The following is a 24,762-nucleotide window of genomic DNA, read 5'->3' as shown; positions in this document are numbered from 1 at the left end:
CTGACTGTGATCATCCACTTCTGTGTTTCTCAGTCTTGGACACTGCAGACACCGCTGGATGTCATGGAAGAGCTGAGATTGGAGCAGGGGTCACAGGTGAACTCTGGCCTGGCCTGAAGGAAATGGGCAGGGAGGAGAGAGCTCCATCCAGCTAGTTACAGTGGGGAACAAGAGTCCTTGTCTTGCCTGGCAGTTTGTTTGACTGGTGGCTTGTTGGTGGCAAAAGTGGTTGGGAATGCAGAGAAGTCTCCTGGCAGGAGGTTAGATGTACAGCTTGTTAGGGGGAAGCCCTGATCCATTGTTCTAGCACGGTGGGTCTATGACAAGAGGCAATTCATGGTTTTAAGGAGTTTATTGTAGAAAGGCAGAGAAAAGGAGAGAGTAGAGAACTAGAGGCGGGCCATGGCCATGTGGAGAGAGGAGGTAGGGAAAGGGAGAGAGAGTGGGGGCAAGGGAACAAGAGTAAGAGATTAAGAGGGAAGAGAGCTAGAAGGGGGCAAGTAGCTCCTTTTATAGTGGGCTGGGCTATCCTGGCTGTTGCCAGGTAACTGTAGGGAGGAGCATACCTGACTGTTGCTAGGTAACTGTGGGGGTTGAGTCCAAACAGAATACCAGGAGCTTGGGTCATTGCCCATGTGACTGATGGCCACACACCTCTCTGCAGGGGTGTGGTCGAACACCTGCTGTCCCATGCAAGCAGAAGTCACTGCCCACCAGGTCACCAGGGTTCAAGGCTTGTGTTAGACCGGGTACCAGGCTGCCTGTGCACAACTCACAGCTCCACAATGTACAAGTGGATATTTGTAAGCAATTGTAAGAACACTGATAGTGTAACAGAAAGAAGACTGGGGAAGTTTAGTGCTAGATCACGAGGAGGATGGAGATGTAGGCAAAGGAGCACACGCATCCTGAAAGAGGATGAAAGGGTAGTTAGGCTTTGTTTTATTTTTTTTTCTCTGTCACATGGGTTTTGTGTTGTTTTGTTTTGTTTTTGTTTTTGTTTTTTAGTATATGAACATCAAAACTTTTCCATAAATGTATGGAAAGACTCTATTGCCAAAGACAACTCTTACATATCTCATTATGAGAGAAGTTGTGATGATCTATTACTAGAGTCTTACCTCTTTGACTAGTGTTCACAGTACTTGAAGGTACTTTGAATGCTACCAAGGGAAGAAGAAACCACTGACTGGGTTAACATTTCTGTGATCTACAACTGTGACCTGTTTACCTGGTATGCTGCTGCAATATTGTCACAGATGTTATTGATGTAAGCAAACAATCTCTGATTACATTTAAGGCCAACTCCAGTTAGATGGAATACATGTGTGCTTGAATGGGGAAAAACAAAAAAAAAAACGTACAATATGGACGTATGGGCAAACCAAATACTCTTGTTCTGCTAAGGTAGAATACCAGTCAAATGACCTCTAATCACATTATACTATTCTCATAATTAATCTCTTTCTCAGCCAGAATTAAATAAGCTTCCTCATGGAACAGAGGGGAGCTAATACATAGATCTATAACTAGAAGACTTGTGAGAGTGACAGGGCTTGGAACACTCAATCCTAAGTTCATCAAACTCCTCCTGTCAGGGATCAGGGAATCCAACAAACAAAGAAGCAGAATAGGAGCCAATGGGGATTGAAGACACCAAGGAAACAAGGCCTTACAAACAGGACACACACCCAGGGACTGTGGCAGCATTTGCAGGGCCTGTACAGGTTCTAGCACTGAGAGAAAAAAAGTGGACATAATTTTCTATTCATAAACAAAGAGCCATTTCCAGCTAACAACTGCTTTTAAAGGAAAAATCAGTTTTCTCCAGTGAAGTTTCAATGGGTATATGAGCTGCACTTCGTGGGATAACACATGCCCAGCAAGAGCTAACATAGAGTGAATTCAATACTTTCTTTCTAGAGTTTTGTCTCACAAAACTTTGGTTTGATATTGATATTTTTTCTTTGGTCTTTTGTATATTTGTATTTGTATTCAATCTTTTGTTTTCTGATTCTGTTTTTTAGCTGTTTGTTTGTGTACATTTCTTCTGCTATTGTGCTCTTTAACTAATTAATTTATTTATTTTTAAATTCTGGATTGTTTATTTTTTGACTCTTTTTCTACTTGATTTGTTAAGATTTATTGTTTGTTTGTTTGTTTAAAGGAAGAGAGAAAGAAGACCTGAAATTGATGAGTTTTGTAAAATGTGGAAGGAAAACATGATAAGAATTGTATAAGTTTTCAGTAAAAAGAGATAATTGATAATGAGAGTGGAAAGCCCTAACTGAAGTCCCAGTAGTTTCATGATGGCCATTCTGTTTGCAGAGAAGTTCACCGAAATGTGTAAAACTTGGAACTAGGCAAGTATGTGTTTGAGTAATTACTTGGTGAAATTTGTTTGACTATGTGCTGTTTTTCCTTGTGAGTTTTTTACAACGAAGTAAAAAAATATATGTAAAAATAGTTTTTAATATTTCTTCAAATGAAGTTCTATAATTAGAACCTTAAACACAGGCTATCATGAGAAAAATAATAAACTATATCATAAAATGACATCTTACTGGGAAAGAACATCCCAGTATTCAAAGAATCCAGTAGACCCCAGAGCATCTCCTTTTTTTCTGTACCAACAGACATAGATGGCTGATTAAGAAAATATTAGGCACCATAGGTAAGATTTTTACTTTTGCATTAAATCTGAACCTATCCTATAAGGGTGCAAACCTCTTTAGCTAGGCGGGGAGGGGGCACCCTCATAGAGGAGGTGACGGGGAGGAGGGGAGGGGATGGGGGCTTGTAGAGGGGAAACTCGGAAGAGGGATAACATTCGAAATGTAAATAAATAAAATAAACAATAAAAAATGAAAAAGAGAAAAATAAAAAAAAGAGAAATGAACTGCATCTCAGACAGTAATGCCTGCATTGTGGCAAATGTCACCGACAACTTAGCTTATATAAAGGCAGTTGTGATAGCCCTGGAGACCCCACACTGTGTTGTTTTACAGTATGAAGTATACAACAGGTTTTCTCTGCCAATTACTAGACTGTAACTCATAGACTGAACTTTTTTTTTCCTGACAATTGTCTTGTCAACTTTCATTATTTGAAGGGAAGTAACTTTTTTTTTAATGATAAATGAACATGAGCCATCCCTAATGAATCTATTTGAAACTCATAACATGTAATTTGTACAATAGGACACGAAATATACTGTTGCTTATGTTACTAATTGACAGGAAATTTGTTTATATAAAACAATAAAATGTTATCTTAAAAACATAGAATTCCTTTCTCAGTCTGTCCTTTCTCAATCCGTCTTCTCCAGTTCATTTTGATTTTTTTTTCATTAGATTGTACAGTAATAATTGGAGAATACATTTAGAACTTTCATAATGATTTTTTTTCTGCAAATAAAAGTAAAAAGCAATTCAAAATTTCTCACAGTGGCTTCCCCAGTTGCTTCTGTCATTCTGTGCCTCTTTATTTAGTACTGATCTTCTCTTTCCAGTGATCTCAGTAGAGGTTCTGAACAGTGAGGTAACGGTTACCTCACAGCAGGCTTTATGGATCACTGACTCAGCTGATATGTTTCTCTTGCCAAGGTCATTAATAAGACCCTTACATCCTTCTCTGCAATTTTTACATAGATTTTTCACATATTTTATAAGTGAGGCTCCTATGAACTGTGTTTCCCAGAATTCTTAAATACAATCACTAGCTCATTAAAATTGGTTGATTTTTTAAAAAACATATTACTTCCTATATCACTGATTATCTTAACTCCATCTTTATTAAATGTAATAATAAATAACATGTATTGATTGAGTGCTATCACTCTGATGTTAGTATTTTATTTTTGTTTTTCTTAATTTCATATAAAGACACAAAGGAGAGGGGCTGTTCTGTTACATCGTTGCCCTTGTCTGGGAATAGATGTTGAAAGTATACTCTGACAGTGGAGCTAGTACCTCTGAGGAGTGGGTGTCGTGGACACAACCCTTGTCCTTGGTCTATGGTAATCGATCCTGAGGAAACTAGGCTCTCTTTGCCAACACTGTCTGATTTTGCTTTCTGCCAACTTGGCCATTTTGACCTGTGAGTAGTATATGTTAAACTGTACTTCTTAACTTTCTGGACATAAGTCATCAGCTTATACAAGCCCTTCATCCAAACTATTGTGTTTGTCTCCTTTTATTTATCTCCGGTCCTGTCTCACATGACCTCACTATTCAGAACCTTTACTGCTGGTCTTTTGGGTCACTCTAAAATGAATACATCAAACTTCTGAAGAAAGAGACTGAAAAGGTCACTAGAAAAAGAAAATAGAAAAAAAAATCCTGTGTTTATTGATTGGTAGAATTAACATTATAAAAATCACCATCCTACCGAAAGCAATCCCGATCAAAATATCCAGAGTCTTCTTCACAGAAATAGGAAGAGAGGGAGAGAGAGAGAGAGAGAGAGAGAGAGAGAGAGAGAGAGAGAGAGAGAGAGAGAGATTCTAAAATTCATTTGGAAGAGAAAAGATTTCAAATAGTAAAATAAATAAATAAATAAATTTTTGAGCAAAAATTTTTACTGGAGGGATTGCTGTTCCAGACCTTATCACTGTAATTCAGCAAGTTTTCTATCCTTAATATATGACAACCATTTTATGTTTATATGCAAGTTAGTTCTCAAGACCTAAAATTTTCTGTCGCCCTTCCATCCCTAATCATTTTATCAATTGTTATACTATTTTTTCCATTATTTTTTCTCTTTAAAATATTTATTATAGTAAAGATTTTCAGATGGAAGGACATAAAATGGATTGGGAGGGAAATAGGAGAGAATATGGTAAGTATGTTTTAACTAAATGAAAAATATTTGTTACCATCAAAAATATTACTTTTGCCCCGAAGTGTGAACAATTAACCACTGCAGTGGTGTCTCTGTTTGAGAATGTGGTTAAGAGATGTGTTTCAATTAGGATGGTCCCTAATGTTTATATCATGGTGCTTCCTGACTTGTTGAATTGTGAAGTATCCTTCATTCGGGCTTCCTTTCTTTATCTCTTCAATTATTTATCTTTTTATTTTTACATATAAACTTCTTTTTGTTACGCTTTGCATACTTGCATGGTGACCATATTATTCCCTATATCCACTCTTCCCAAACCCCTCCCACACCTCCCATCTTGCCTAGATCGTCCCTCCTCCATTTTCTCTCACAAAATGAGAGAAGGCCTCCAATAGAAATCAATCAAGCATAGGACAACAAATTACAATAAGACAGATCAAGGTGACTACATAGGAAGAAAGTGTTCCAAGAATAGGAAAATTTATCAGAATCAGAGATGCCCCTCTACATCTATCTGTTAAGATGTCCACAATTATAACATATGCAAAGGATCTAGCTCAGGTCCTATGATTATCATTTCAGTCTCTGTGACCCACTATGAGTCCTAGTTAGTTGTATTCTCAATGCCTCTGGTTCCTATAATGCTTCTTCCCCATCTTCTTCAGGATTCCCTGGTCTTCCCCTAGTGTTTGAGTGCGGTTTTTGCATCCACTTCTGACAGTTACTAGATAATACCTCTCTGATATCAACTGGGGTTCTTACCAGTTTACAAGTATAGTAGAGTATTATTACAAATCATGAATTTTTTTAAGTGCTTCTCAGCCATTTGAGATTCCCCTGTTGAGAATTTGCTGTTTGGCTCTGTAATCCATTTTTAAATTGGGTTATTTGATTTGTTGGTTTCTAACTTCTTGAGTCCTTTATAAATTTTGATATTAGCCCTCTATCAGAGGTAGGATTGGTGATGATCCTTTGCTAAGCTGTAGACTGTCATTTTGTTCTATTGACAGTGACCTTTGCCTTACAGAATCTTTGCAGTTTCATGAGGTCCCATGCTATATACTTGCTAATAATTGTATGTTAGCCACAAAATATAGGATAACCGTGATACACTCCACAGACCAAAAGAAGCTAAACAAGAAGGAAGGATCACTTAGAAGGGCAAATAAAATACTCATAAGAGGCAGATGGAGGGAGAGAACTGGATAGGAGAGGAGGAGATGAGGAAGGAATGGGGGGGGGTTCTGGATCAAGTGTGGGAAGGAATAGGAGGGGTGACCAGATGGCCAACAGAATGAATAGAAATCTGCAACCTATAGAGATGAGAAGGTAGGGGCATCTTCAGGATGAGACAGCATCCTAGGATAAGGGAGGTGCCCAAGATTTAATGTGGGTGTCCTTAGATGTGACGCCCTGCATGCTGGATGTGGAACCTGAAGAGGCTACCACTTGGAACAAGGTAAGAAGTCAAGTGGAGTGAAAGAGACACCAATACATCCATAAAACTTTTGATTGAAAATTATCCTGTCCATAGCAGGGATAGGGGACACAGCAGAGACTGGGGACATGGTCAACCAATAAGTGGCCCAACTTGAGACCCATCTCATGGGTAAGCATCAATCCCTGACACTATTACTGATATTCTGTTAAGCTTGCAGACAGGAGTCTAGCAAGGCTGTCCTCTGAGAGGCTCCACCAAGCAGCTAAATCATACAGGTCTGATACCCAGAGCTTAACACTAGATGGAGCTTATGCACTCTTATGGAATAATAAGAGGGAGGATTGTGGCATGGAAGTGATAGAAACTCCACAGGAAGACTAACAGGTCAACTAACCTGGAAATTCAGGGCTCTCAGAGACTGAAGCACCAACTAAAAAACATACATGGGCTGGGGCTAGTTCTTCCTGCACAAATATAGCAGACTTGGAGCTTTGTCTTCATGTGTGTTCCTAAATAATTGGAGTGGGGGTTATTCCAACATCCGTGTATGGGATATGTTCTTCTGGCTAGACTGTTCTGCCCTCAGTGGGAGAGGATCTGCCTAACCTCTGAGAGACTTGATGTGCCAGGATAGAGGGATACTCAGAGTAGCCCTCATCTGCTCAGAAGTGAAAGGCGGTTGGGGAAGAATTGTGGGAAGGCATGAGCAGGATGTAAAGTGAATAAAAATAAATAAATAGTAAGTAATATTTAATTTTCCTTACAATAAATAAATAAATACTAAGTCCAAACTCTAGAAGTACTGCCCCCATATGTGCCTGTATGTCCCTGGAAATAGCCCTGAGCCCTGACCCTTGCCCATAGGAGGAGGTCATGTAACCCAGTTGTCAGGCTAAACTTCCTTTCCCCTTGTAAGGTCATATTCAGCAAGTACCCAAATTCCTGAAGATGCTAAGGAGGCATCTTCAGTGCCCTGGCCTCAGACACTGAGGTACAATCACCCTGGAAACCTCTACCCAGCCCCTAAAGGTTTAAATAGCCTTTGTTAACCCCATCCTTCCATTAAACAGTCTGTCTCACTAAAGCTGCCTTCTGACAGTCTGTTCTCATCACACTCACTTTGGCCTGTCTGCCATCTCTTAGCTACCAGCCATCTCACCCAACTTCTGTTTCCAGGATCCATGGTTGCGATCATGGGCTAATAATAATGCCCCTAAGGGGTGGGAAGTGGAGCCTGAATGACAGCTGGCATCAAATGCAACACATGGAAACTGCCATGATACACAGGAAGCGATAAAGTGAGATATCCCCTCCCACTCCTGGGACATCTATCTGTCCCACCAGATCCCACCTCTCTATGACAAGAGTCTGTTTCTTTCTTCTGTCTCTTACTTTTACTTTATGTCATTTCGTGGGTCTTGGTATGGTTACAGGGTAGCAGATACCTTCTGGAAAAGTCTATGTTTTGACATTGCTAAAAGGCTCCCAGTCCTTTGCCAGGTTCCCTAAGTCCTCTTGGTAACCTCCCATTTTTCTTTTCCTTAAGAGAAAATGAAGCCGTGACCATAGGAAAGTCACTGGCTTCTCTGAAACTTGTGAGCAGTCTTGTGTCTTGGACTTGGGAGAATCCTTTGTGGAACCACAAGGGGCTTCCAAATCTTCTCTATCATAGCTATCATCACATCAAAGGCAGTCCCAAAGAAGAGGGCTGTGTCCACCTGAAACTCAGACCTCTCTAGCTTTAAGGTCGCTTATATCTTTTTCTGCTATGGGACCAAGCATTGCAGAACAGCAACATCTAAATTCCAAGAATGATGGCCAAGGATTTGCTGCTACACTATGAGATAACACAGCTTGCATATAACAGAATTTTCTTGCTTCTTTGTCTGACTTTCATTTGAATGTGTTTTATTTCCTAAATGCGATAATAATTCAATATTAAAGGTCCCTTCATGGGAAACTATTTTTCTTCCCTAATATCAGGAATAACTCATTATCCCTTCATGGGAGAAAAAATTTTAGAGGAGCTAAACTTCTAATACAATACTATTCACAATCAAAGCGTAAAGTAAGCCAATGCTGTTTAATTTTCTGAAGGTATTAGTCATTTATTGTGTGAATGATATCGTATTGACTGATTCAGATACAGATATCTTTAAAAAATGTATGAGAAAGAAAGAAAGAGAATTTTGCCTTGGTGAGAAGTACAAATTGCTCCTAAAAATATGAAAAGGAGATTCTATTAATTATCCAGGATATTTAATAGTTAATTTAATTAACACAGAAATTCATTGCTGAATTAAGTCAGTCTATATACTTTATTCTGACAACCTCAGAATGGGAATCAGGATATGCTTTTGTTTTAACTGGAACCAATAAGATATGGATTCCTTCAAAGTTAATTAAGATTAGATGGAACCAAGCAAAATCTCCTGAAAATCTTGTATGTTGACATGGATAAGAGGCTAGTTCTGACTTTATTTGTAGAACTAAAACTAGCTAAGAAAGAAACATTTTCAAGTGAGCAGTCAAAGATCTCTGTTTTAAGAACATCACATAGGAAGGTATGATTTCTGAGTGCAGACTTGTCTGCCAAGCCATCAAAGCTAAACACTAAGATAGATAGATTGGGACTACTTAGGCTAATGGGACAGCATGGTCACAAGTTGCTTCCTTTGTAGAAGAAAGAAAAAAAGAAAGAAGGAAAGAAAGAAAGAAAGAAAGAAAGAAAGAAAGAAAGAAAGAAAGAAAGAAAGAAAGAAAGAAAGAAAGAAAGAAAGAAAGAAAGAAAGAAAGAAAGGAAGGAAGAAAAAGAAAGGAAGGAAGAAAAAGAAAGAAAGAAAGAAAGAAAGAAAGAAAGAAAGAAAGAAAGAAAGAAAGAAAGAAAGAAAGGAAGGAAGGAAGGAAGGAAGGAAGGAAGGAAGGAAGGAAGGAAGGAAGGAAGGAAGGAAGGAAGGAAGGAAGGAAGGAAGGAAGGAAGGGAAGGAAGGGAGAAAATGAAAACAAAAAACAATGAAACAGAAGCTGTTTGCTTTAAATGATGCAAAAAGGGTCATTACAAAGGCAAGGCAAGTGCTCTAAGGGGTCACCTATTAGAAATTCTACTAGTGACAAGATAGTATGTCCCCAATGCCATAAGGACTTCTACTGAAGGAGAGATTGTCACTCCCATTATTACAGGGATGACAAACCACTGTAGCCTTTAAACTTAAAATGGGACAACCCTCAGCCCTCAACGTAAAAGGGAAATGTGCGTCAATAGATGCTGTATGCATCACCAGCATCTCAGAAGTCTTCCACTCAAATATAACCATAAAAACAGATGACAAATGCCTATTCAAATTCCTTATTGATACGGGGACAGATAAAACATTTAAATATAACAAGAACTATCACAATACTGTGAACTAATTCCTAGGCTTCAGCTTTTAGGGTTAGAAGGTTGACCCTATGCCTTTACTGTGGGAAACTCCTGTGCTCTAAAAAATTAAATAAAGAAAAACAAAAGAAAAAAGAAAGAAGCTCAGGGGGGTGGAAACTGCTAAAAGATTTCAGGGCAACTAACAAAACAAAGAAGTTTGGGTTGTGCCCTGAAATGAGGTTACCCCCTTTTCTCTGTCATTCCTGCAGTGTTCCTCTCTTAGCAATAAACATTAAAGATTGCTCTATCTCTATTGCTCTCCACCTGATCCTTGGCCAATGCTTTGTGTTCTCAATACCTCCCATTAGCAACTGTGGCCTGGTCTTATGATATGAGTGGAGTGCTCCCTGCCCACTAAGGTATGGCAACAGTCCCACTATCTATGAAGAGGCGTTTGCCCCAGCATTAAGGTCCTACATAGAAAAAAAAAGACTCTACATTTATCATTATATGGATCATATCATGGTATGGAGAGACTCTTCTACTTTTGTCCCTCAATAAATGCCTTCCTGACCTTCCCTAGGATTTAAAATAGGATCTCTCAAAATACAACTACTTCAAAATTCACATTCTTGGGAACTGAAATCCATAAGCTATCTTAAAGCCATTCTTTCCTTACTCAAGCCCTGATTCTTGCCTGGTCCCAAAGCACTTTTGGCTTCAACCTTCAAAAGTTAGCTTCAGCCATGGCTTTCCCTCCTCACCAGCACCCTATGGTCTCCCTTTGATCTCCTAAAATGTGATAAGAACTGTACTCCCAACATGCTTTCTCTTCTGAGACTATTGAGGCTTTAGATGACATTAGTGTAGCCCTGAAAGACAGAGCAGGACCAGGAAATGAGTCACCAATGAGATCTAAGCCACTGTGCTTCCCTCCTATTGGAGTAATCACCCAAATTCCTCCCAGGGATTTTTCTCCCCCTGACCCATGCATCATTACTGTCAGCTGTTCCTACTCACATCACATTTCACTCTCAATTCTTGGGCCCTTACCCATAGAAAAGTTACAGAACATTCCCTTTTAAAAATTTGTTCTTCCTCCTTTGACTTATAGGGCCCTCCTCCAGGTCCCATTCTGAATAGTCCCATAATATCACCATTACCTAGACAATATGTGTCAACCACCCCCCTTCATTAGTGCCACAATATAATCAGTCCCTGATCCAACTCCTTCCTCCAAGGTTTTTGTGCCACCATAGTGATGACCCTATAGGTTTACCTTTATATGTCCTAAGAAATTAAAATTGCCTAACAGTTAGGAAGAGACAGGAGAAAGAGAAATCTGCATCTCATTGATTGTCTGACTAGCTATCTAAGCATGAGCAACAGTAGCCACTAGGGTAACCTTGGCAGAGACACAACAGCTGCCTGATGACATCCAGGATAAGCTTGGCCAGTCCATGGCCTCTTCCTCAGACAATACCAAGTTCTTCCAGCAGTTGATAACTCCCTTGAGGGGGATCACCTGACTGCTGAGAACAGAGGGACTTGTGTTGTAATGGTGGAGGAATGCTGATTCCAGGTAATGGATCTGGGCTGGTGGAACAAAACATACAGGTACTTAAGGATTTCCTCTGAAATCCCTGAGCCTTCTATGCATTGAGTACCTCCAACCTTCGGAGGGTCTCACACCCTTTGAAAGCTTGACTTCTTCCTGTCCTTTGCCATGTGTTTTCCACGGGGACCTTCCTCTTCCTACCCCCATTGTTTCATCTCATTTCTAAAACAGCAAACAAGCAACCTTGCCGAATCACTACCAAGCAGGTGTTGGTTCAATAGCAAACCACTCCCTACCTAGAGGCTGATAACTATGACGATACTTCCCTGTTATAAAACAAAATGTGGAGATGTTGGGCTAAGGAGCCATGGAGCTAGTTGTGGGGAGCAGGTCTGAAGTAAGAATAGGATCAAGGCATAAGCAAACCCCCAAAATCCTGTCCTAAGATCTGCAGGGTTGGGTTCACTCTCCTTCCTGGCACACATAGCCCTGTGTCCCTATCTATGCCCCATAGGAGGAGGTCATGTAACCCAGTAGCAGCCAGGAAGTACCTGGAATTCTTCCTTATGCTAATAAGGCCTCTCCAGTGTCCTGTTCCTTGTAAGTGTGCACTCACCCTGAAAGTTCTTACATATGCTCAAAATATTTAAATAGCCCTTGTTCCCCCATTAAATGCACTCTATCACAGAAGCTGCTCCTAGAGAGTCTGTTTTTGTTGCACATATCACTATGGGAGGTATCTTAGCTCCCTGCTGTCCTTACTCATTTCTCCCTCAGGATCCATTGGTTGTCACAGTGAGCTATCCTGCTGCTATAGTGGAGAAACATGGCCTGAATGGCTCAGTTGATTCAGTCAGACTTTATCCCATAGTAGTGAGAAATGTCAAGTATAATCAAACTAAAATATAGTTAAAATGTAAAATACTTGATTTGCTTTCAAATTTTTGGCGTTTTACTTTAACTCATAATCAGTTCTGAATACAATTTCATATGATGTAATGATATAAACATTGAAATATAAAAAGGACGATTTCACAAAAGTCAAAAACAAAACAAAACAAAACAAAACAAACAAACAAAAAATGCTCTCCAATGCAAAAAAAAAAGGTACTAGTGAAAAAAATAAGAAATTCTAATATCTGTATTTTGGATTTCAATCTGTATGTTAATTTTAGGGAGGTATTGCATCAATAGACTAAGAAAGTGTGTTACATTTGTTTGCTAGTATAATGTATAGCAACCCTATACATATATGGAGATATATAGAAAGTTTCACCAAATCACCTCTGTTGATTTGTCAATAATTTCATCATATGATTTGGCTTGGTGGCATGGATTTAATGTCATGGAGTATAATCATAGCTCCACTACACATCTGCTCTAGAAATGTACATAAATAGTTTTGAACTTCAATTTTCTTATCCAGGGACACACCATGAAGCACTGCTGTAAGATTCATTTAAGGAAAATACTATATATACAATTTCTTTACTTATAGAATGGAAAACCAGTAATTATTTGTAGGAAACACTTGTTTTTTGCTTCATGGAGATCTTAAAATACACACTTACACACATATTCACATGTTTGTATGATTACTTTTCTATGATATCATTCAATGCTGAAAACAAATTAAACTTAGTTAATTCATTATACAGCACACATCATTGGAAAGGTATTCGTTGAAGATGATTTTCAACCATGACTTTGTACACATAAAGTTTTACAAATACTCCACCAATTCTTTCATTACTATACCCTACAAAATATATGAGCTGAAGAAATTTTATTTTTTGATATTGATATTATTCCAGCATAAATGTAACATTAGAAATCACAATACTTTGTTTAGAATTGCTCTCTTAAAAATACCATTTATTATTTTTAAGATATTACTAGGTTAGCTCCTTGTGTCCTAATTAATAGATTCAGAAATATAACAACCAAAGAGGAAATAGTGTTTGATGTTTGATTTTTCATCCCATTTTTTCTGTATCCCATTGTGTTTGTGTTTACTGAGACATACAGTTCCTGACTGAAATGAGCGTGTTTGATTTTTTGCCCAAAATCTTTAATGAAGCTTCTGTTAATTCACTGATTCTACCCAATAATTCACAAGAAGGGGTTATACATGGCCCACAATGCTATAGTATCTCCATTAATTAAATTTGCTTTAAGTATAAAGGTAAACCACCATTTCCTAGTTTCAGCAATTTTACAATTCTATATCAATAAACATCTGAGATAGGTGTTATATTTTTTTTTTTGAAAACACACCTCTTCAATGTTCTTCAGAGATAATTCATTTTGTCCTGGCTTTTACAGAATGAGTTTTTAATGATGGAAATAGCAGAGGAACACTATTTGCTAGCTATATGCACCAAATGTAATGAATGTATTATTTGAAGTACCCAATTAAACTAAAAAGCATTACTCACCTAGTGTAAAGACTTCTTGTCTGACTGTACACACATATACACACATAACACACTCATGTCCACAAGAATAGACAGGTGTGCAACTGATTTTAAAATCATTTTACATGTTATATAATTATTTAAATAGGTATAACACTTTAATACTTTTAAGAAGTATTGCACAACGACAGTTATTCTGTTCTTTTGAATTTTTAGTTTATTTTTAATGCAAAATACATTTGCAGAAATGACTTATAAAGTTAAGTGGAGTTCAATATGCCAAGAAAAGGATCCTCAAAATCTTAAGCTATTTCCCAAAATCTTCAAGAGTAACATAACATCCAGAAGCTTACTCTGGTTCTTGTCTCACCAATTTATTTTCTTTTTATACTGAACTCAGTCCTATTGAGAAACAAACTGATTTGAACCATGACCCACTCTTTATTCCCCGTATTCTGAAGCATGATAGAAATAAAAGGAAGAATATGGAGTGTCATGTCCTGGCTCTGACTATTATTTGCAGCTACACTGAGGAAATAAGCTAGCTTTATGTTCTCCCCATTCCTTAGAATCAAAAGGAAATTATAACGTCCCAAATGCCCTGTCTCATAGAGAAAGCAAATCCAGCATATGGAGTTCATGCCAGTTGACTCAAACTTAAAGGAAAGTGATTATACTGTTTATCTAGTTAACTAATATCTGCAAATTATTATTTGACTAAACCTAGGGAAAGGAATTTGTTGCCCCAAAAAATGCAATTCATAATTTTGATATGCACTATCTCTTTACGTTGATGCATGGGGATGGGATAATGGGATGAAAGATAAGGAAAAGAAACTTTTCCCTTAATTTCATTTTACTTCTCTCCTCACATGTGCTCTCCTGTCATCTCCTTGTCCCTATCCTTTTCCCAATTTTTTTTCTTCATCTCAAAAATGGTATGCTCTAGAAAAGTACAAACTCTTCCCCAACACACACACACACACACACACAGACACAGAGATTGAAAAGAGATTGTGTGTGTGTGTGTGTGAGTGTGTGATTTTGTATATAATGATAATATTATGCTGGTGGAGCTGGCCTTAACTAAAACCAGAAAGAGGTTATTTATAACATGAGAGACAAACCACTGCTGCTGCACCAGTGAACACATCCTTCCTGGCTGGCAATTATTGTAACATACAGAATGCAATGGTGGTTAAGACCATTGATATCTTTCCTCCCCATGCCCTGCATAGCACCTTTCAATTATGAAAGCAAGCAGACAGAGAGAAGGTGCACATGGAGAGAGGGTGGAGGCAGATCATTACTATTTTCATATTTATTTCTCTATATCTATTGATCAATATGCATCTATAGCTATATGTTCTTACCATTTAGTCATGGTAGGCAGGCAAGAATAACAGCAGTAGACTGTGTTGATGTCAGTCTCCCTTTGTAATTTCTCTTCTATAACTAATAGTGAATTATTCTATGCCTGAAACTGATATTTTTATTTAATCACATATATCCTTTAAAGATCAACACTGTTCACTTGAATAAAGTGTATCTGTTTGAACTATGTTTGCTATCTTTTAATAATATCTCATATTTCTACAAGGCTCCATTTGTATTTTCTACATATGTCATCAACCTTTATAATCTCTTCAATTTCTTCTACCTAGACTGTAAAACCTGTTACTCTTTAATTGCATGCCATTATTTTATTAGTGAGTTTTCCAACTAAGGATTTTGTATGACTTATAATGTTTTGTATTTCCATCAACATGTAGATTTAGTTTTATCAGAAGTTTTGCCCTTCACTGAATTTTATTTTCATATCTGAAATCAAATTTCATTCATCTCTTTGTATGGTATCTCTTGGAAAAGTATTTATGTCTTGCTAAAGTTATTTAGAATTAGTCACAATTGTCCTTTTAGCTTATTTGTCTTGATGTTCTTCCAGTTTATTTAAATCAAGAGTCATTACTATAGGATTTGTAATTCTTTGGAGCAGGGATGTTAACTTTACTCTTTGTTACAGTTTATTTGCCAGGAGTTATTCAACTGTGTTTTGTTTATTGGTAGAGTATTTCCATATTTCTCTAATGTTCAATTTACCTTGACTGCTTAGGAGGAGAGGTTTACAGTGTTCATAAGAGTGAATGATTCATTATAGGTTTGAAGTGTAGTGAACTCTGATAGACTGGTTTGGAGGGCTACAATCTCATGCGTAATTCTTCTCGTTCAACTGTTTAGTACCTAAGGATTCCAAGGACAATTGCTTTAAAGAATTGTCTTCCTGCACGAAAGATTGGTGGTGAATCTCATGACTTTGTAAGGAAGTTAGATGGTCCATGATTATCATCTAACTGAGTTCTGCTGTGTCACAAAAGGATGGCAAGAGTCCAGAACATAATTATGGAACCCCTGAGGCATCTATAGGGATGTGAGCTGGCCACAAACTAGAGGAAATGGGGACTTTGTTACTTAACTGGGTCTGTGGGACATAAAGACAATCGTCAAACCCCTGGCAGTAGTCAGTTGGGTTCTCCTGTCACATGTTTAGTTACAGTTAACAAATACTTATCTGCAGTGATGTGGAATGTCAGAGATATGTCTGTTGATTCATCTGACTAAGTAAAATGAAAGAGTTCCTAATGAATGTGTTGGATTTATTGTTGTTGCTGTTTTGTTTTGTTGTATTTTGTTTTAGCTCATATAATATAGTAAAAGCAGAGAGATCTTGCAGATTTAAATTCTTAAATCTTAAAGAGGAGTTCTGAGGAAACACCGAGAAATTTATGCCTGGCATTTTTTTGCAGTTGTATGCATATTTTCTTGTATTTAAAACTCAAATAGGAGAGAATTCAGAGATAAAATGCACAGTATTTTCATAGACATAGTCTGAAGATTACATTTAGCCAAGTGTGACTATAAATTGCTTTAGTTACATCACAAAAAATGTAATCCTAAGGCACATAAGTTAATTCCTATAGAAACCTAATATTTAGAAAGCATGTTTTACAGTTTGTCTCATTTAAATAGTGCATGTATTTTTTTATTTCTTTTCTCAGAGAAGTTGTAGAGGAAGCTAAAATGTAGAAAGGCTCACTTCAGGGAGAGGCAGGTGTATGGTTTTATTTAATGGATTTAATTACAAATGGATTGATTGGAAACTTTGTATGGTTTCTAGGTTGCAGAAACAAGAAAGCATTGCACAGGATCTTAATATTCTGTAAACAATTAAAAGGGCTGAAAAATTACCTTCCTAGTGAATGAAATGAATGAAGCATAGGATTGAAACATCACTTACAACAATTTCTGGGAAGCACAACTAGAGTAGAATCAAGAAACTTGTCACCCTGAGGTACATTAATTACACAATTTCATGGATCAGTGCTTTTCAAGGATCTCCCTCCTTCCGTTTGGAATGTGGATATTTCCTGTGGTTGTGTAATAGCTTTGCTTCAGTGTTATGTTGAAGAGAAGGACAAATTACTTTTCTGTGTAGATTATTTTTGCTTATACTGGTGTGGATTTTTCTGAAACCCAGTCTAAAACCACAGGTTGTGACCTAGCTAATAAAAGTCTGAGTGTAAGCCTGGGCCTGATGTTCTAAAATGGCTAAGTGTTTGGAGTATGGACAGAAAGAACAAGGCTGTTTAACATACACAAAATATGGATAATCTCTAGACAGGGTTTAAAGGCATTAAAAGTAAACACATTTTTTCATTACTCATTTTCTACTGAGAGGTGAGTAGGTGCTGCTTTATCTTGACTTGGAACTGGCTTATGCTTCGTTGTCAAATCAAATACTGCAGTGCTGAGGCTGTGTAGCTTTCGAAGCTTGATCATCAAATGCCTGTAGTTCTCTTTTGATTTGGTATAAAGCCCAGCTGTGCTTATGCCCATCTTTGCCAAGGCAGTTATGCTGGAGAAGTTGTTTATCTCTCTGGACATCACACCCAAGTGAACCAATCCTTTCATCCAGTTCATCAGAGTGGCTGGGCACAAGGAAGTAGCAACAGACAACAATGAAAAAGTTTTATTGGAATTATATCCTTCAGTATTAACTCTGCTTCTCTGAAGTCACTCCAGTCATCTCAGAACCTGTGATTAAACTATGTTTGTCCAACTTGGAGGGAGAACCATTGTCCTAATGGGCCAACTAACTGATTAGTTTCTGGATAATTATTTTCTGACTATTAAAATACTTTTCTCCTGGGATTGTAATTTAACTAATTTTTTCCATTTTCTCCTTCAAACCCTCCCATCTCCCCCTGGATCTCCTTTAATCATATGGGTGGTCTACTCTTTCATCAATTTTATTGCATATATATATATATATATATATGCGTGTGTGTGTGTGTGTGTCACATACATCCTAAAGGATAACTACAAATTACAGTAATAGTTAAATGCAGAAGAAGGAGATTTATTCAACTTGCATGACCACTCTTTAAATCTGTATTAAGAAGTTTAGTCTTGAAAAGGAGAGGTCATCTATGCATAACCAAGAAGCCCTAAAAGAGTGGCCAAGTCCATCATTAGCTCATTAGTTTCCATTGCACAGGGTCTAACACATCGCCAGAATTGTCTGAAAGTTCATGGAGACATATCCCTGTTCTAATGACTATCACTAGACTTCAAACTTTTTCTTCTCCTAGATTTAGAGTCCTGTAAAATCTGGTTTTTAATAGTCTGATAGTCAAAAGAAGAGCTGCAAGTACCTTTCTCAGGACTTTGAGAGACTTACCTTGAATGTAGCCATGGCACAAATGGTGGGTTTGGTACTTGCCTGAATAAAAAAGTGAACTGACCACCAGCATTCATTTTCCCTTATATCTTATTATAAAAGCTTAGTGATATTCTTTTTCATAATTCTGTTATCACAACATCTCCATGGTGGTGTGCACCCTCATATTTGAAGACAATTAGACTTTCTGCCTCCATTAGTTGATTGTAACATTGTTGAAGAAACAAGAACATTAAATAAACAAAAAACTGATAGCATGAAGTGGGGATATAACATGATAAACCCGTCTATGTGGTGCATAGGTATTTATACAGAGTTTACCAGAGGAAGTTTGAAAAGCATTTTACTACATGCTAAAGCAGAGGTTCTCTACTTGTGGGTTGGAACCCCTCTGAGAATACCAAATGAGCCATTCAAGGGGTTGCCTAAAACATTATGATTCATAACAGTAGGAAAAATGCAGTAATAAAATAGCAATGAAAATAAGTTTGCGGTTGAGAGTCAATACAAGATGGGGAACAATATTTTTTGTAATATGATTGGTGATTATTTTGGAATTTTATATCATGAACCACGATCACACTCACTTCCCAATCCCAGACCTACTCCCCATTCCTGTGACGCCAGTTACCCTCTAAAAAGAAGAAAAATAGTCCAATTTTTGTTGCCTACATTCTACTGGGGCAGGATCAAACTACTGGTAGCCAGCAGCTTAAAAAAAATGAGTCCTTCCTCACCCATATCCCCACAAGAAGCCATCAGCTGTGGATAGCTACACTTCTGCATCCTCATCACAATATTTTGAGATTTTGATTGCTTTCTTTCTTGGCCATTACTTTTTAGTGGGTTGAGTAATATGGGTAAGGGTTTTCATATAGGCCCTCTATGTCCCTCTTTTTCAACTGTGAGTCTGTAGTCATCAAAACCATAACAAACTTAGCTTTCTTGCTTTTCTGTCAACAGGAACATAATGAACTTCCACATTATTTCCAGCATCAGCACATGCCAGAGACATCATGGTCTCCAATGGCAGTATAGACCACAGACAATCAGCATGCCCCTCTATGGCAGCATAGGCCATGGATGATATCATAGCCCTCAGAAGCAGCACAGAGTAAGGACATCAACGTGACTTCAGACTTCAGACCATGAACATAAACATGGATTCAGTGGCAGCAAAGACCATGGGTATCCATATGGCCTTCAGGGGTAATACAGGTCATGAGTATCAATACAGTTCCTCTGGATGCAGTAAGACCATGGATGCTGTCATGTTCCTAGGAAGCAGCATGAACCACTAACATCAGACTGACCTCAGGTCACAGTACAGACCCATTCATATTAAAATGGTCCTGTTTATCAGCTTGGCCAACTAACAACGATATGGAGTCAGGCAGCATCATAGAACAAGGATATCTGCATGGTCTTTGGTGGTAAAATGGGCAATGGACATCAACTCAGCCCTGGCTCTATAGCACCATGGATGTCCACATGAATCTTCTGTTTAAACAGAGCCTCAGATAGCACATCAGAGATACCAAGGTGGTATCCATGGCCACCACAGACTATGGAGGTCTATGACGATACCCAATCCAGAAAATGAGCCATTCTTCATCTGGGACATCCTGCTGTTGCTACAAATATAGGAAGATCTTGTGGTGAGGCAGCATATTCTGTGACTGAGTCCATGCAAGTTCCAGACTATTGTACACTACCCTGTTGGTTCTCCACAGTAATGTTGTCCATCGACTGCAGCCTTCTCTCACACCTGTCACTGCAGTTGCATCTCTAATTCTTTCTGTGTCTCTCTCTACTGTACATTCACTGCCCATTACTCTATCTTTTCCACCTCTTCAACACATGTTTTTTCATTGTAGTACTGTTGGAAGTTGCGTTGTGTCACATAGTATTGTTTTATTTTTTTTCCCCAAGCAGCTTTAAAAGCAAGTATTTCTTACAAGAAGTCAACAGTCTGCTTTAAGGTTTCTGGTTTCTGGAGCACCATAAATAAATGCTGCACCATTGCTAAGACTCATCATGGCCTGCTTCTGGTCTTTATGTCTGTCACTCTGAGGCTTGCTGGTCTCAACCTTTGTGCTGGTGGGATACAGGCAGAGCCACTACCCAGAACTCTTGGTGTCCCAGCAGGGCAAGCAGGATGAACTGCAGTTGCCACCGCTCCATGCAGGGTGCCAGCTGATAGAGCAAAGAGAGGCCCTATTAAGTAAGGAGATGTTTCCTCGGGAGCCTCTGACCACTGTATACCACCTTGTCTTTGGTGTTGTTAGCCCTATGGCTGATCTGGCATGACTACTGTGCTAAAATCTCTGGGCAGCAGAATTGCCAAGCACTCTTAAAATGGGTCTATGCCAAGGTTTGGAGCTGACTGGAAGGCCTAAGGCCAGCCTTATTGAGTAATGACCTGGTTCTGCTAGAACTCCAGGCACCTGCACATCTCCCTTTTGTCAGTAATGACAGCCCCATGGCTAATCAGCTTTGCAGCCTACTGAGACATGGCAAAAGATACTGAGTCTCTGTGTGGAGCTCTCTTCTGCCAACTTTCTTTCCAGTTTCATGAGTCCACATTTAAAAGCATCTTTCCATAAGATTTGTCCTGTGTTTGGGCCACTGCACCACCATTTGAAGTCTTCATGGGACTCTTATATCCTTCACTGCCATCATTGTTATTTCAAGGAACTTTATTAAACTAGGTTAAAGATTCAAAGTGTGAGGAAGTTTAAGAATCATTGGACTAGAGCAATCTAAGACTACTGTAAGCAGAACTTAATGTACCATTCTACTGACAATTGAAAGGATCATGTGCTTAGAGAAATGAAGTCAGCAGAGATTCAGTTCAAGGCTTCATATGGCATCAGAAGCTCTGCTAAAAACAGAGTAAGAAACATTATGCATTCTATCAAAAAACATGGCTCTGTTTTACTAAAATCCTAAAAACTTGAGTTAGGGTAAAAAAGTAATAGATTAATTTGAGGGAGAGAGAAAATGCAGGGGGGGGGGGAGAGCATTTAGGCCGAGTTACATTCAATTTGGATTATCAGAGTCAATTGAAAAAGAGTAAGACATGCAACTACATATGGAAAGACCAACCAAACCAAACCAAACCAACAACAACAACAACAACAACAAACACAGAATATCTAAAACAGTCCTGTAAACTAGAAGAACTTTCAGAGTTATAACTATCCCTGGTTTCAAACTCTACTACAGCATTATAGCAATAAAAAAACTATATGATATTTGCATAAAATATACAGATTGGTTGGAATTGGAAAAAAATTCCTATCCACATCCCTATGGATATCTGAGTTTTGATAGAGAATCCAGAAATACGTGCTGGGGGGAAGAGAGAAAGCAGGATCTTTAACACATAGGGCAGTTCTAATGGGATGTCTACATGGGGAAGAATGCAAATACATCCATATCTCTCTCCCTGCACCAAACTCAAGTACAAGTGTATTAAAAACCACACTGTAAACACAAATATACTGAACCTTATAGAAGAGAAAGTGGGAAATACATTTGAATGCTTTAGCACAGGAGACACCCTCCTAAGCAGAACACTAATAGTCCAAGCACTAAGATCAGGTATTTTAAAAAAAATAATGGGACCTCATGAAACTGAAAAGCTAAGAATAACATCAATAGGACAAAAATGGCAGCCTACAGAACGTGAAAAGCTCTACACCAAACCAAATCTGGCAGAGGGCCTATATCAAGAAATATAAAGAACTTAAGAAACTAGACATCAATACACCAAATAATCTAACTAAAATGGAATAAAGGTCTAAACAGATTATTCTCAACAGAGGAACCACAAATATCTGAGAAACCCTTAAAGAAAAGTTCAACATCCTTAGCCATCAGGGAAATGAAAATCAAAATTACTTTGAAATTCTATCTTATACCTGTCAGAATGGATAAGGTAAATAACGCAAGCATTAGCTAATGCTGAGGAGCATATATAATAAGGGGAATATTATTCATTGCTTGTAAGAGTACACACTTGTATAGCCAGTATAGAAATTATTTATGAAGGTTCCTCAGAAAGTTGGGAATTGATCTACTTCAAGAGCCAGCTATACCATTCTTGGTCATGTACCTAAAGGCCACCACTCCATCCCAGTACTTGCTGTACTATGTTTAAAGAAGCTTTATTTATAATAGGCAGAAACTTGAAACAATCAAGATGACCTTAATCCAAGAATAGATAAAGACAATGTTGTACATTTACACAATGGAGTATTATTCAGCTTCAAAAACAATGGCATTTTGAAAGTTGCAGGAAATTGGTTAGAAACAGAAAAAAATCATCCTGAGTGAGGTAACTCAAACCCAGAAAAACACATTAGGTATGTACTCACTTATAAGTAAAGATTAGCTGTTAAGTAAACGATATTCTTGCTACAATCCTCAGAATGTGAAAAGCTAGGTAAAAAAGAGAGAGCAAAAGAGAAAATATTTCTGGGAATGGCAAGTAGAATGAACTTGGAGGGTAGGCTCCAGGCATGTGGAGACAGAAATAAGAGGGGTCAGGCCAGAAGGTGATGACAGATGGAGAGACAGATTACTGGGAGACACTTCTGGAATTTTCATGTCTTTGAGGGTCCAATTTGGAAAACTAATTAAGTGGAAACTCACTGAACTCTATGGAGATGCTCCTAGCAATGAGTCCTAGTACTGTGGGATAAGAAGCACTAACTGTTTCTCCACATCCTCACCAGTATCTGCTGTCACCTGTGTTTTTTATCTTAGCCATTGTGACTGGTATGAGGTAGAATCTCAGTGTTGTTTTGATTTGCATTTCCCTGATGACTAAGGATGTTGAACATTTCTTTAGGTGCTTCTCAGACATTCGGCATTCCTCAGTTGAGAATTATACAGTTCTTAGATTAATGGATGGAACTAGAAAATATCATCCTGAATTTGGTAACCCAATCCCAAAAGAACATACATGTTATACACTCACTGATAAGTGGGTATTAGCCCAGAAGCTTGGAATAAACAAGATACAATTCACAGTTCAAGCTCAAGCAGAAGGAAGACCAAAGTGTGGATAGTTTGGTACTTCTTAGAAAAGGGAACAAAATACCCATGGAAGAAGATACACAGACAAAGTGTGGACCAGGAACTGAAGGCCATACAGAGATTGCCCAACTTGTGAATCCATCCCATATACAGTCACTAAACCCAGACACTATTGTGGATGCCAACAAGTGCTTGCTGACAGGAGCCTGATATAGCTGTCTCCTAAGAGGCTCTACAGGTGCTTGACAAATACAGAAGTGGATGCTCACAATCAACCATTGGACTGAGCACAGGGTCTCCAATGGAGGAACTAGAGAAAGAACCCAAGAAGCTGAAGGTGTTTGTAGCTCCATAGGAGTAACAACAATATGTACCAACCAGTACCCCTATTGTTCCCAGGGAATAAACCACCAACCAAAGAGTATACATGGAGGAACTGATGGCTCCAGCATCATATGTAGCAGAGGATGGCCTTGTTGGTTATCAATGGGAAGGTAGGCCTTTGGTCTTGTAGAGCCTTGATGCCCCAGTGTAGGGGAATATCAGGATCAGGAAGCAGGAGTGGGTAAATTGGTGAGCAGAGGGAGGGGGAAGGAGATAGGCATCTTTGGAGGTGAAACTAGGAAACAGGATAACATTTGAAATGTGAATAAAGAAAATTTAAAGAAGAAGGAGAGGAAGACGAAGAAGACAAAGAAGAAGAAGAAGAAGAAGAAGAAGAAGAAGAAGAAGAAGAAGAAGAAGAAGAAGAGGAGGAGGAGGAGGAGGAGGAGGAGGAGGAGGAGGAGGAGGAGGAGGAGGAGGAGGAGGAGGAGGAGGAGGAGGAGGAGGAGGAGCATGAACTGGCCATCTTCTATAGTCAGGCAAGTGCTTTAGTGGTGGGAATAGGTCACCAGCTCAGTCACCAAACCTTGGACCTACAATTTGTCCTGCCTGAAAGATATGTTTAGAAAATTTTGTCACAAAACTTGTGGGTGTGGCCAGCCAATGACTGCTCCAAACTGAGGCCTATACCACAAGAGAGAAAGAGGGAACACACACCTGACATTGCCTAAATGAACAGGAAACAGAGCCAGGGTAGAATCAAACAGTGCTGTCAAAAAAAAAAGTCAGCAAAATGATTCTTAAGGTTATTCTGCTATATTCACTGTTTGGAGCCCAGCCCAGGTGGCGACAGAGAAGTTTCATCTATGCACTGATGAAAGCAGATGAAGACCCTTGTCCAAAGACTAGATGGACATCAGGAACCTCTTTGGAATCTCAAGAGGAAGCACAGTAGGAGCTATAGAAGTTGAGAACATCACAAGAACATGACCAATAGAATCAACTAAGCAGAAATTATAGGGACTTGCAGAGACT

General features: G+C 38.5%; 1 long non-coding RNA gene across 2 annotated transcripts; it reads left to right on the top strand.

The window, feature by feature from the left end:
* The first annotated feature begins 620 nt into the window (after window positions 1-620).
* Window positions 621-20,351, top strand: Gm33450. Of its 2 annotated transcripts, none has more exons than XR_001781419.1 (3): window positions 621-803; window positions 2,168-2,367; window positions 19,321-20,351. It is a non-coding gene; the product is annotated as a predicted gene, 33450 (long non-coding RNA). The 2 variants fall into 2 exon arrangements; XR_383683.2 differs by having other exon boundaries at window positions 621-813.
* Window positions 20,352-24,762: the final 4,411 nt, after the last annotated feature.

This window comes from Mus musculus, chromosome 14, assembly GCF_000001635.26.
Source record: "Mus musculus strain C57BL/6J chromosome 14, GRCm38.p6 C57BL/6J".
Taxonomy (NCBI): Eukaryota; Metazoa; Chordata; class Mammalia; order Rodentia; family Muridae; genus Mus; species Mus musculus.
The sequence above is the reverse complement of the archived record's forward strand: the minus strand, read 5'-3'. Positions and strand labels throughout refer to the sequence as shown.